Source organism: Podarcis filfolensis (assembly GCF_964270895.1).
Source record: "Podarcis filfolensis genome assembly, chromosome: 1".
NCBI classification, from domain to species: domain Eukaryota; kingdom Metazoa; phylum Chordata; class Lepidosauria; order Squamata; family Lacertidae; genus Podarcis; species Podarcis filfolensis.
In genome coordinates this window covers 31,117,701-31,132,262 of record NC_139604.1, presented here as the reverse complement: position 1 = coordinate 31,132,262, position 14,562 = coordinate 31,117,701, and the positions used below count along the sequence as shown (strand labels likewise).

Below are 14,562 nucleotides of genomic sequence, written 5' to 3'. Positions count from 1 at the left end.
AGGATGCTAGACTAAATAGGCCTTTGGTCTGATTCAGTTCTTCTTATCTATTTAGGGGTCTGTAAAGCAACGGGCCACTGGATGTTTTCAGAAATGGCCAGCGGGGAGGAGAGAGGCCGCTGACCAGGCCTCCTGGCAGCAGCCTCACTGCTGAGCAGCAAGGGCACAGTGAGTGCATTGGAAGGGGGTGCTGGATTGCCTCAGCTAGGGCTTTCCCCCTCGCCACCACCTTGTCTCTGCACCATCCCAGTTTGTGGAAGGGACATTGCAGCATTGTCCCTTTCCTCCAGCCACTCCTGGATGTTCTTGAGGTGAGGTTCAGGAAACGCTCTGCAAGTGAGACACATGTGGGCGGGTGTGCATGTGAGAGTTGCGGATGGGATTTGAGGACTAACTGAAGATGGGAGTTGTGGTGGGGACCTAAGTTTGAGAAACATGGCATGAATAGGCATTCACTCATATGTTACGTCATCTGTACGTCATATGTCACGTCATCTATGTGGTGGAGGAAAGGAGGAAAGCAGCTTCTCCACATACAGAGAGAAAGCCCCATATATGTGATCATGTGGACAAGATTACAGGTAGACAACATTTTCTTATTTCTGACACGCGTGGATGGCACAGTGAAAAAGAGCTAGCATGAAACCGGGAAGTGAATCTTGCCCCCTCCACCACTGTAGAAGCAGCTCTTGCTCCTACCTTTAGGAGTCGAAAGGTAAAATTATAGTAGAATGAAGATGGAGTCAACAGGAATGGGGTCTGGCAGAGCCTAATTTAGCAGCCAAAAGGGAGTTCCACAGATGCACCCTAGCATTGGCATCTGATTGGGGGTGGGCAAGGTGGAGGGGGGAGGGAGTTTGGCCAGCTCTTCTGCCTTTAAGAGCAGCTTAATCTGCACAAACTGGCAGTTGATTCTTTTTTATGGCATGGAAATAAACATTATTGCCAGGCTAATGGCTGCAGATTAGGCCAGTTTTAAGAAAAAGTTGGCAATCCTAATACAGAGGCTTTCTTATTCTCCTTTCAGTTTCCATTGAGACTCCTGCCTAATTGAATCACAAAAACACACACACCTCTCTTCAAGCAGAAAAGGCCTGAGAATTTAATCACCTACTAGCTCTATTTGTCCTGTATCTTCTTCCTGGATTCTGGCAATGAAAAAAGTCAACACTGAAGAAGAAACAGTGCTCCCTTTATTCCATACTGAAACAGCGTTTCCTGGGGTTTTGGAGGTGCTACTACAGCAAGCAATCTACTTTGTCCTCATTAAGCTTAGAATAACCAGCATGCAGCCTTGCAATATATTTATTTATGCTCCATTGAAAGTAGCATCTCAAAAGATTTTCTGAAGGTCATTTTTGAAGTCAAAAGCCTCTACTATTTGAGCAAATTTAACAACATCCATAAGTGAAATGAAAAAAACCCAACCTTGAAATGAAATATAGTACAATGCTAGCAAGGGACGAATGGCATAACAGAAGAATATTTTAATAAAGCCTATCAGAAAACAGAAAGGACTTTACAAGCCCATCTGCTCAGAGTGAAATCTTCCCACAGAAATTGAAAGATGCTTCATCTGTCTCACTTACAAGAATAAAGGTGACACCAGAACACTGGAATCGCAAAGCAATGTCATTCCACTAGTGTTGCTAGAAAACATTCTTACTTTCAAATTTTTCAACAGGTTATGTCTGCTACCACCCAAAAAATTATCATCATCCATACTGCATCAACACAGTAGATCATGATGAAATGTTATTCATTCCCTGCTATACAATTCAGAGGCAAGGACTGATAGCCTAGCTTTACTAAGGCCACATATATTTAAAAGTTGACATAAAGATAAATGCTGAAACTTCCTTCTAAATACACTAGTGTCTATCGCACTACAGTCAGTATACTTGCGTGATCATGCAATATCATGAAGGGTGGCAAGATGGATGCCTGAAGGTAACTCAACACAGCAATATCCATCACAAATTGTGTTAAGAAGGTTGTGGCTTAATTCCTTGGCTGTTCTGCAGCCATGTCACCAACACCCAAACAACAACCTGTTAGAAACTGACTCTAACCCAAGATCGTAAGCTTAATTGGTGTGGGTAGGCTGCTGGACTTAGACCATCTAACAAAACTTTAATACATAAATAAATATGTACAAGCAAGACATCCATATAAAGATAGCAGCAGGAGAATAAAATATAGTGTAATCCTGCAGGTGTCTACTTAGAAGTGAATCCCACTGAGTTAAATGAGACATATTCCCTACAGCCTAACTTCTGTATGAAATTGAAATAAGTAAAAAGGTATGGCCAAATAAAATAAGCTTTTCACCTGGCCCTGAAAAAGCACCAGATCACCAAGTGAGCACTCCTTTAAGTATGATCCAAAGCTTGGGCACCATTATTGAGAAGGACTGGCAATTTCCACTCACCTCACCTCTGAAGGTGAAGGGTAGGGAGTCTGCAATAAGGCCCCTGCAGCAAGTCTTCATAACTGGGCAGGTTCATGCAAAGGACCTCTACACATATTCATGTGTACGTGCATTAAGCCCCTTCACACAGTCAAAGATGTGACCTGTGTGTAGTGTGGCTAATGTGTATTTATCTGTAGTTTGTGGACTGCAGTTCTCATGCATGGACTGGTTTGTACTGTGCATGTATAGTTTGTGGTCTGGTCTGTGAACAATACTGGACTGTCTTTACCTGTCCAGCTTGTTGGCTCTATACAGATCTGCTTTGTACTCCTCTCCTTAGTAGGTTCTTGTGCATGTATAAAATGGGGGGAAAGGATGTCGAGGATGCCGGCATCCGCCAAAAGCCAGTTACTTATTCTTTGTCAACAAGAGGCCAGCAGAGACCTATTTTATATTACTGGAATTTGTTCTTTCCTTTTGATAGACTATAGCAGGGTTTTTTTTTGTTCACACCTAAGGTTTGCTGCTCTTGAGAGCTGCTTGCTATACATTGTTAATCACAGCCAAGGGCATTTTACAAATAATCCTGCTCTTCAAAGACAACATGTCCATATTTCACATTTTTAAGAAACTGCTCAGCTATGTTTAGAAATTGATCATTTCCTTGCGCTTTGCCATTGTTTCCAAAGCATGCTGAACACTGCAAGGTCACAAGTTAAAAATGATTGACGAATGACTGCTAACAAATGTCTTCTAAGGCAGAAGTTAAATATATTCCAAGTCTCTCACCATAATTAGTAAAAATCGTCATGCTCTCATTATATTCTTAAAATAACTCTCTTTAAGAGAAATGATCACACTGGAAAGAGTCTGGTTAAGATTTCAAATGATAAAGATTAAAGCTACATGATATATTTGCATTATGCTCTGCATTATGTATGAGAATTTAGAACTTATCCTCATATAGTTTAGCTCATTGTGGCTTTTAGAACTCTCCATGTCTGTATTATTCATTCTTACAAAGGCCATTTTGGCTCAGCAATCGCTTGCTTTGTTCTTTAAGCACTGAGGACTGAACTCGCTAACCACTCTCCTGACTCCACTGTGATTGGTCTGTTGTGGTCCCACTGCTTTACAGTTTGGTCATGGCTGCTGTCTGCATTACATCTCAAGGAAGCAGTGGCCACAAGCCAAACTGAGCATAAGACTTTGCAACCCATGTCGGCAGTGTCGTTTTTGGTGATTTCCCTGTAAAGCAGCTCAAAAACTTCATTTTTCCCTGAGATTTTGCAAAAGAAGCTCAACAACTTTGGCCAGACCAAAACTCAATAACTTTTCCGTCCAGATTTTCACTTTTTGAAATATGGCAACCCTACTGTAAGTGTACCGCTGTAAGCGTGTAGGATCTTCTCCCATTAATGCTCCTGCTATTGCACATTGAAGGTGTGTCATGTGTACATACCTATGTATTCCGCAGAGTGGTAGAAATTATTTGAACACCTAATTAGCTACATTCTGAGGGCCAAGCTACACATTGCAGCAGCACCTTTGTGGCAGCGAATAGCTTCTGGAAGAGGGAGTTCTTGGGTGAGAAACGAGCACAGGGAATCTGATCTAAATTAGTACTATGTTCCAGATCATGGCCCAGCTAGCTTTTCTTCAAAATAAACGTGTCTGGCTTAAGCACGTTTTTTAAAAAACATGAACAGTGTGACATGAAGTGTGGCCCTGAGGCATTTCTTTTCAGAACTGAGAATGGGCATTCAGGCCATTTCCTCTATGCTGAAGACCAAAGCAGATTCTGGAAAATGCACTTAAAAAGTAGTAGCATAGCTAATTGAAAGCTGCTACAGCGCAGTCACTTGGGGGGCTGCTCTGATACTGCTGCCTCTTCATCTCAGAGGAATTAAGCTCTCTTTGGGCACAGGAGAAATAAGTGCTGAGGGAACTTTCTTTCCAGCAGCAGCAAAAGGAGGAGGCAGCAGCAGCAAACAGGTACCCTGCATACAAAATGAGGAAAGGTTACTTCATATTGCAAGTGCTGACACCTCCTGCTGGGCAGAATTTACTTCTGAGTAATTGTACATAGATTTAAGATGCAACTGTGGCTGTCACCAGGGCCACTGCTGAGTGGGGGGTGTCCATGGGGTCTGAGCCCTGCTATGTATTTATTGCAATGAGTACTGAATTCCCTCCCCCTACTCCCCTACTTTTTTTGAACATTTTGCAAGAAGAAGGGCTGGACATGCTCCAAGTGCTGTGCCATTGAGAACTTGGATACCCACCATCTTAACTTGTTCAGATCCAAATATGTGTCATGGACCTGTGCCCCAAGACTTTTAAGTACACTGCAATGGCCCTGCGTATTCCTAGAGGCATACATTGATCACATCTCATTTAAACTGAAGAGGTAGATACTGGGATCCTTTGTCTTTTATAAAAGTTGCCTTTGCATAGACAATTATTTGGGGGCAGAAAGCAAGGTGCTCAATAACTCTTAGCATCAGTTCCAGCCATGTTGGTTTTCAAGTGCTGAAAAGTAAAGCAAATAAAGTTGGGAATCAATTGACTCCATTCTGTCCATTCTGGAGACTGTTTTGTACCTCGGGGGGGGGGGGGGGACGGGGGACCAAACCCTACTGGCTAGCCACTCTGAGCCCACAAGATAAGTGTGGGATAGAAATCTAATAATTTTTTCTTTAAATAAAATTAATTCCAAATGCTAAGCAACTTGGCTGCAGGTATATAGTGATATGAAACTGAGATATATAGATATTATATGTTTGTACAAGGCTCATTTGATGAAAGGTATTATTTAAAAACAAAATACTAACAAGGATTGAGAAACCAAAGGTAGGTGGGCTTTTTAGATTGCTCAATTCATCCCTGTGCCAAAATACTTGCCATAGACTCCATTGCCAATGCAGTTGGCAGCCGTTCCTGTACTAATGCCCAATTGTCCCAAACTGGGATAGTGCCAGCTTTCTTGGGGAACTACTTTGCTGCCCTTATAAATCTCCCTGTGCAAAAGTTCTCTTGATATTAGGCTTGAATTTACCTCGCCTTTTGTCCCATTATCTCTGGTCATGCCCCCTCAGACTTCGCTAAACAACTCCACTCCACCCTTCCACTTAACTCTTAAAAAAGAAAGGGCAATGGAACCCACTTATGCTCTCAGTGCCTTTGAAAACATAGACTGTGTGCTCCAAAGAAGAGCATTTGTATAGCAGCATGTCTGAGCTCACAGCTGCAAAGAAGGCTGCAGGAGGCGCATGGCAGTAAAGCCATCTGTAACCGAGCAAGGGCAGTCTGTTCAATTAGGAGACATGAGAGGGGGAATTATATGCTAGTGCAGCATTTCTGTCATGGATATTTTCTACGGACAGCTGGGTATAGGCAAGACATTCAAATCTGCTTTAGCAGACTAATAAGAAAAAAGCAAGTAAGGTCGAAAACAAGAGTGTCTTTTTTCCACTGTGACCAAATTATTCTTTTTTTTTTTCTGGCACAGTTACCAATAACTGTGCTAGAAATTGCACCTTGAGAAAAGCTTGTAACGGGAACTATCTATACTGTACCTGTGCTCCACAAATGCAAAATGTGGGCAATTCCATTAAAATGTTATGAATGACCCCAAACTCAATACATGAGTGAAGGCTGACCATCAGGCGCATGTGATTCATCCACATATATCTAACAAGTTCTTCTTGTTATAAGGACGAGAAAACATTCTACCTCCACTGGTCCTTGAGTTATTTCTATAGTGGGCACTGGATCCATTCTGAGCTCATTCCAGAAACACCTGCAATAGAGAGGCAGTGCAGCCCAGGTTGTCCCTAACATCTCTGCTCCTGTCTTCTGCATCTGGGGACCTTTGGCATATCAATGGAAATGTGATATTCTCCTCCCCTTTGCATGCCAGAGATCTTACTGTAGACAAAATGAGACTTGGCACAGCCTGGAAGGAGCTCCCCTATGCCACTCTAGGCAACCTCTTTTAAAATGTTGGTTGCCTTGCTCAGATGTTACACCTGAACAAGGAATACCTGCACCCACTGTCCCTACACCTGCTGGCTCCACCCACTCCACTCTTGCTCATTCCATGCTGAGCAGAAAGGGCTGAATGGGGCTTCTAAGCACATTCATCAGAACATGTTTTGAATCCTTCTTGCCATCAGGAACTCTGATAATCCAGAGTTCCTGATCATCAGGAGGCTTCTAAGAGCATTCAGTTGAACATAGTTAGAAGCCCCCTTCAGACCTTGCGAGTCAAGGTAGGTTCAGGGGTGGGTTAGACGGAAACTGGGAAACTGGGAGTGGGGCTGGAATACACAGCCCAATACATTGGTATTATATGCCCTGAAGAGGGGCTAGAGTTGGAAGGGACCTTGGTAGTCATCTAGTCAACAACCCTGCTCAATGTAAGTTCTGCAATGCAACTACAGCATCCCTGACAGATGGTAGTCCAACCTCACCTCAAACACCTCCATCTCCCCAAGCAGTCTGCTCCACTTCCCCACTTGCCAAGGATGGTGTCAAGCGGATGGCGATATCATAACCTCCCAATATTTTAAAAAGAGAATAGTGGCACTTATACATGTGGACCTGTGCAGGGGCACCTAGCAGCCTCAGTACATATGAATAATGACAACCAGCCAAGTGCTTTGGGGCATATGCATAATAACACATTTCCTTCACCACCAATGGCTTATTCACCCACAGATGGGGTTAGGATCTGGCCAAAGAGCATGATTCGGGCACCCAGCCAGCCTATCAGCCTACCTTTTAGTTTAAGTTTATTTAGATTAAGCAATATCCTTCAGGACTAGACATATGAGAATTACACATCTGCATGGCAATAATCCGCAACTGCCATCTAGAACTCAGCAATTCTTTATCTCAGTATTTCTTGAAACAATCCCATAAAATATTTTCAGTATTATTATCCACATATTGCAAAAGCACAGCTGAATCTGAAAGCGGGTAGCTTGCTACCTAGTACGCTTCAGTCATGAATTCAGGACTTTGGACTCCTGGTTCACAGCTTCATCTTTGACCCACTACATTTTAAATTACTAACATGCTAGATAACCACACACCAGCATGTTTTTATGGCCCTTCTGAATTGGAGGCTTTATGCTCCAGATCATTTATTTAAAATATGGCAATGAGATACAACCTCTTGTTTGGAATCACAACATTCCCCTTTATAATGCAAAGTGGCTTCCGTCTTTCAAGCCCTTTCAACTCAAGAGCCATGTGATGTGCTTTGGGGTGCAAAGTCCAATCAGTACATCCCACCTGTAGATCGGGAAAGCTCTGCATGAAGAGCAGACATTACAGGGCTTTTTCTGCAGTGGCACCTTGGTTATGGAACACCTCCCCTTGGAGATTTGTTCTAGCCCCTATCCTACACATTTTTGGTTGGGTTGTCAAGGCTATGCTGTTTAGCCGGGCTTTTGAGCTGACATGATAGTTGTGTGGCATTTTTTTTAACTGATGTGTGTTTCCTGCTGTTGTATTGCTTTTACAGCTATATTTTATCAGTGCTTGCAGCTTGGTTTGAATGATGCCTTGGGGGCCTTTGGGCAGAAGCATTTTATTTGTTTAAAATAAATAAAATGTGGACCATGCTCTGACCCCAATATAAGGCTGCTTCACTGTATACTTACGTCTTCCTGCTGTCACGACTAATTGTGCCCTCAGTTCAAGGGTGGGGAACCTGTGGTCCTCTAGATGAGGTTGGGACTCTCAACTCCCATCAGGAAGAGCCAGGATTCACACTCCTCCTGCTGAATGCTGATTTCTCTCTTGCTCCTTCTTTTATCCCTGCCCAGCGTGCAGATGTTCTACTTTCCTACTCCAATTTTAATACTATAGCTGCTGGTGGAACAATACCCTTCCCTGACATACTAGGAATGCCTTTGTGCAAATCTCTGAAGGAGGGGCTTATAGCCACTTACCTATGAGGCAGACTCACTTAAATCAATGGGACTTCCTTCTGAGCAAAAATGCACAGGTTTCCACAGGTGCATGCACACGAAAGCTCATACCAATAACTTAGTTGGTCTCTAAGGTACTACTGGAAGGAATTTTTATTTTATTTTGTTTCGACTACGGCAGACCTGTAACTAGGTTTGCACTGTAAAGCTTCCTCCATGTGCAAGGAACAATGGGACTTAATGGAACATAAATTAGGACAAAAGCAACTATGTCCACAAGTTGTAATACTTGTGAGACAGTTTAGCTTGCTTTCCACTTCACACCCACCCAGTTGCCACTTTGCCACCTAAATTATTGGACTTTTTATACACTCCAACTAACTGAAGCCTAGAATATGACATTAAGAGAAATTAACTAGTTGGTTCAAAATGTGACTGCAGTCCCCTCCAAAATTCAACATTAACTTCTCTAATACTGCTCGTCTGAAGGTTTCTCACCTTGACACTCCCCTTTCTAGAAAAAGTTGTATCTTTTAGGTAATGGGCTTACTGAAGTTTGCAGTACTGCTATAACCCATAAAAGTCAATAGCCACAGCAGAGCATCCCAGTGACTGTATATTTATGGGGGTCCTGGTGACAAAATAAACTGTAAAGAGACAACCCTGAGTAACTGGTGCATATCGTCAAGAACAAAGACAAGCAAACCCAGCTTTATGCTCACAGTATGGACCACACTATGTCAAAATTATTTTTTTTTAATGTGTTTTATTTATTCTTAATCACCAAGGTATTCATTCCTTGCTGAAGATTCACACACATGCAGTTTTAAGTCAAAATTACTTCCAGCAATTTGGTGAAGAGGGCATACAGCAGCAACATTTATTCACCATTGGGGGGGAAATGTGTTTACTTTCTGCTTTCCCTCCACAAAGATCTCTGAAGTAAGGGCAAGCATAGCTATGCTTTAACTTTTATGACATCATAAACAGGATAATCCCAAACACAGCCCTCTGTGCCATTTGTTGTTTTTGTTTAAATCCCACAAAATATGTATTATCCCTCACCAAGGTACCTCTTTAGAACATGTGGAGGCCAACATTTTAGAAATATTTTACGGCCTTTCCAGATAATATATACTTCACACAATAAATGCTCCGTTGTTATTCATTTGTTGAGCCAGATGTCTTTTCTCAAGGTAGCACTTTTCTTTTGTGTTTTTATTTCTCAAAACAGAAATACGCTGTGTTTTTGTCACCAGGAAAATTCAATTCTTTCTCCCAGAGAGCGCATTAATTCAAATAACGAGCACTATATATAGGAAGGATGTGGTTTCTGAAGTCCTACAGGTACTTACGGTGTAGTGCCTATGTCATTATTAATGATGAATGACAATATCTCCTGGGTCATTTACATTAAAATAAAATTCTTTAGAGGCTGACTCCTCTGATGTACCACTCAAACACATGAGTGTTAATGCATCCCATATAACCCTCTTAATAAAAAAATTAGCAAGCAGCAGCAGTTCAGCCCCACCTCGACTTCCATCCACAATAGTAATGTTTTGCTAGTCATGAATGTATCTCCCTCCTTTTGTTCTCTGAAGGTTGATGAATCACCCCCTGCAGCAACAATTATACTATCTGCAGCGACACCAGGGCCAGGCCACGATGTTTTGCTTCCTGAGGCAAAGGGTAACATGGCACCTCCTCCATTCTATGCATGCACAAAAGCCAGCCCGACTAGCAGATGAATTTTATTTCAATACAGGTTATGAGGCAGATCATCCACCACACCTAAAAGCAGGAGGGTAGCTCAAGAGTGCACAGCACAATGCACAAAGCACCAGGGATGGGAAAGAAATTTGATTCAGTTCGCCTTTACAGGCACACCTACCTAATTCACACTGTCCAAAACAATATGCAAGCCAAAACAATAAGCAACAGCTACCCTTCGCACTTATCTGAATTCGCAATGCAGTTCTGCAGCCAAGCAATGCACACAAAGAAATGCATATGCTAGGGTAGGGTTGCCATATTTCAAAAACTAAAAACAGGACACCCTGAAAGTTGTTGAGCTTTGAAATCCCGGTAATGTCTGGGAAAATCCGGACATACGGCACTATATACTAGGGTAAACTCCATCATCAGCTACCTGCCGGGCCGGATCAAGACCTTTAGCGGCCCAAAGCACTTAAAAGTTTATATCTAATTCAAAATGTAAACAATAATAAACCATAAAATAAAATTCGGGTTACATGGTGTGAAAATTGCATTATAATAATAGATACAAAATGGACTTTTTATTTATTGCACAGTGCAATAAATAAATTAAATAAGTCTGTTTTGTATCTATTATTATAATGCAATTTTCACACTATGTAACAAGTTTAAAAGAATGTTTGAAAGCACGGCTGTCCCTGCTGTTAGGCAGAGTGAAACAGTTGCCTCGGGCAGCTGTTTTTTACGTATCATGAAAGAGCAGCAAACTGTTAGTTATTTAATGTATTATTAATGTATATTCAATACCAGAAAAGGGAGAGCCAGTTTTGGGGGTTGTGGGATTATCTACCTCAGGTGCCAAAATAACTTGGCCTGCCTTGAATATTGAAAGCTCATTGCCTTGGAGTGAGTGGGAAGTGTTTGCTGGTCTGCCTCAGGCAGGGAAAAAATCTTTGACCAGCCCACTTTGAAAGAATATTTTTTACTTTAATAAACACTCACTAGGCAAACCTTAGGTCGTGGCAGTCTGCTGTACCACAAAACCAATGCCCACAAGCCATATTTCTTATTAAGATATCCCTATTATCTTCATTTACCAACTTAAGACAAAACCTACGTTACCAAAAGCTGTATCAACTGCATTACAACTGATCAGAAAGTCTGAACCCCTCATCTAGGGTTTCCACATTTCAAGCTTTTTTCCGCAAAGAAGTTGGACATTTTGGAGCTATTTCTGAGGAAAATTGGCAAAACCAACACTGCCGACATGGGCTGCCATACACCCAGATTTTCCCGGAAATTTCGCCAGTTTTCGCCTGACATTGACTGCAGCTGCTGTATTCCGGATATGTCTGGAAAATTCTGGAAGTATGGCAATCCTACATCGAAGATTCCTAGCCCAACCTGGTGATGCCTGCTGAAATCTTCAGCATTCTTCCCACTCTACCTCAAGGTGTTGCTCACAAGTAGGCCCATAAAATCACTAATCCTAGGCCTGCTCTCTCAACAGGAAGGTTCCTGTGTGGCCAGAACATGCATTAGTTATATTTATATATTTATGCCAGATACTGGTCATGCCTTTAAATACCCACCTGTTGTTTCCCTTAGATATAAGGGGAGAGAAACCTATATTGTTTTATTCAACTACTGTCTAGGCTTAGCTCACTTTTTGATATTGCAGGGAGTCATTAGACAGCAAACTAAACAAATAGAAGCAGCCCCATCTGTGGAAAGGTTGTGGGAAGGCCCTACATTGTTGGCAGCTAGATTTCCAAGGAACAAACATACACGCAGAGGCCCCTTTCGTTTGCTATCAAGAACACAAAACGCGAGGGCCACTAAATGTGGAAATGAAGCGGCAACTCCCACATAAATCTGTCTGAGCCACATTCTGGAATGGCTTCACACAAATGGAGCTATTCTAAAGCAACAGCTACAATTGTAGATTTCAACAAAGGGAAGGGGGCTTATGCAGCATAGACCAACAGAACAGGGTGGAATGGTGGGAAATAATCGCCCAAGTTGAAAAAATTGCTGTAAGTCATGAAAAGCACAAAACTTTCACATAGGCCAAACAGTGTCAGATTCCATGAACATTCAATTAGCCTAGAGGGTTGGATCCAGACTGGGTTATACTTAGTGTAGACCTATTGATTTCAACCTAAAAGCTATGCTTAAGCATGGAAAAGCCTCGATCCAACTCAGAATTTTTATAAATGCAGGAAGTAGGACTGGCCCTTCTGTTATCCATAGTGAGAAAGAGCTAGGTGTTTTAGAGGCAACCTCATAAAGGCATTGTAACAAAAATAAAAATATTAGGTCTGTGGTACTCTCTCTCGATCACTAATTTAGTAGCAGGAAAATACACAGACTTGTTCCTCCATTAACTTTTCCTTCACAGCGTTTAAAATACTAGATTGGACTTTGGCTGCATGTAGCAAGACCATATTAAAACAATGCCTCTGGTAGGCAGACTTTATAACAAATGGAAAATGAACTAAGACTCAACTGTAAAGATGTGATCTGGCATGCAGTTGAGGAAGTTACACAATATGAACATGTTTATACAATAAAAATATCAGTCAGAGGCATAGGGACTTTTCAGATTAACTGAAGTTTATTCTCAAAAAGGCTATTGTGCCTATGCACGCAATATTTTAATGTGAACATTTTTCAGTACTAATAAGAGTCATACGCTCACGTTTGGGTCTTTATTAGATTTCCCCCCTCCTTCTGCAAGTTGATGTGTGTGCTGTGTTACTTCATTAAAAGATTGATTTAGTGCTGTTTATTTTTAGGCCTCATTAGTACAATTGAGCACATAGATAGACTATCTAACAAAAACAAAAAGCAGCTCATGCAATTCTACAATTCCATGGCTACACAAGTACATTTCACAAAATGAAGATCTGCTTCCAGGCATGATCACATTTCAAAAGATTATGCCAATAATATTTTGTGGTAGATCTTTTGTAACTTACGTTGTAATTTAGCATCAAATTAACCCATTGCACAATGAACCAGCTCCTTACAGACTCAGCCAATTGCACATTGGTTTGGGGAAACTACATCACAGCAGAGCTATCCCCCCACATTCCTTCACCTGTTCTGTGGCAAACACCTGAGGAGGGTTAATGCCATCGCCAAAAGCTTAAGGCTGCACTGCAGGGTGTTTATACCTCTAATTTCCTGTGATATTATTCAGATAATAGAAAATGCCAAATCTCAAAAGCTTTCATTAATGTTGGAAGTCTGTTTGGTTGTGTCAAGGTGAACGTAAAGTCAACACTAAAAAAAAAATCATAATTTCTCATCCCAAACTCAGTATGCCCAAACCCTCCTCTCTTTTGTTTATTCTCCTTATCTATTTACAATGTCACCATCTACCCTGTTGTGGGCACAAAGCCTCAACTTTATCTTTGACTTCTCTCTGCCCTTTGCTCTTCATATGTTACTCGCCACTGAGTCATGTTGCTTCTCCTTTTACAACACTGCAAAATTACAGCCATTCCTTTCTGCCCCTTTAGCAAAAAAAACCCATAAAAAATCAATTCATTGAACCCGGAAAGAGCGCTGTACTGCATGGTGTCCCATCCCCACCTTTGTGCAGTGGTTCAATACTTCTGCAATTGTTAAACCACAGTTTCTTGTGTTGTCCAAACCAGCTAAGTTGTTTGAATACTCCCTACAAACAAGGCTATCAAGTCAGGATCAAAATGGGTTTATATTTGAGCTTGTAGGGACTGCTCAAACCAGTTTTCAGATTTGGACAACACAGAAAACTACTGTTTAATAAACCAGGAAGGAAAGAAGGGTGTACCTGGGCACATAGCTTATTTCAGTGACATTGCTTTCTATTTCCTCCAAAACCAAAGTACACAGTCCTACAGCTTATTAAATGAAAAATAACAGCAGCGTAACTACTCCATTATAGCTTGGCTATCTCTCCTGACAATTACAGAACAGTGTTGTACTATGTGGAAGACTTGAAAGAGTACTCGCAATTGACTTGGAGCCAGAAAGATGTCTTCTAATTACTTATGACTATAGATGTAGTTCATAAGTATTCGTAGTTTATATGCAGTTCATAAGCAGGGCTTTCAAAAATATGTAGAAAAAAGCTTTCATTTGAAATACCTATCAAGGCATTGACTGTGAAAATGTTTCGACTACTCTAATACAAAGCAGCAATATCCTGTGTGTATGAAGTGTTACCACTCTAACCAGGTTTGCGTACACAGCTGGCCCTACCATTAGGTAAACTGAGATAGAAGCCTCAGGCAGCAGATGCTGATGAGCAGCTCTCTTCCAGGCATTCATCCCCAGCCATTCCCCATTTCTGGAAATTAGAGCTATGTGTGCCACCCACCTGTCATATACACCATATAAACTAGCCTGGTGCCTCAAGTGCACTGGAGGACGTTCTCCCACTCAACCATCAGTCCAATTAGATCCTTTAATGGGTGATGGTGGGGTGTTCTTTGCCTT

The 14,562-nt window shown here is 41.6% G+C and overlaps 1 protein-coding gene across 10 annotated transcripts in view; it reads right to left on the bottom strand.

Annotated features, from left to right (window-relative positions):
* Positions 1–14,562, bottom strand: part of BAZ2B (bromodomain adjacent to zinc finger domain 2B) — a 182,405-nt gene that overhangs the window by 133,255 nt on the left and 34,588 nt on the right. The gene's annotated exons all lie outside the window — the stretch shown is intronic.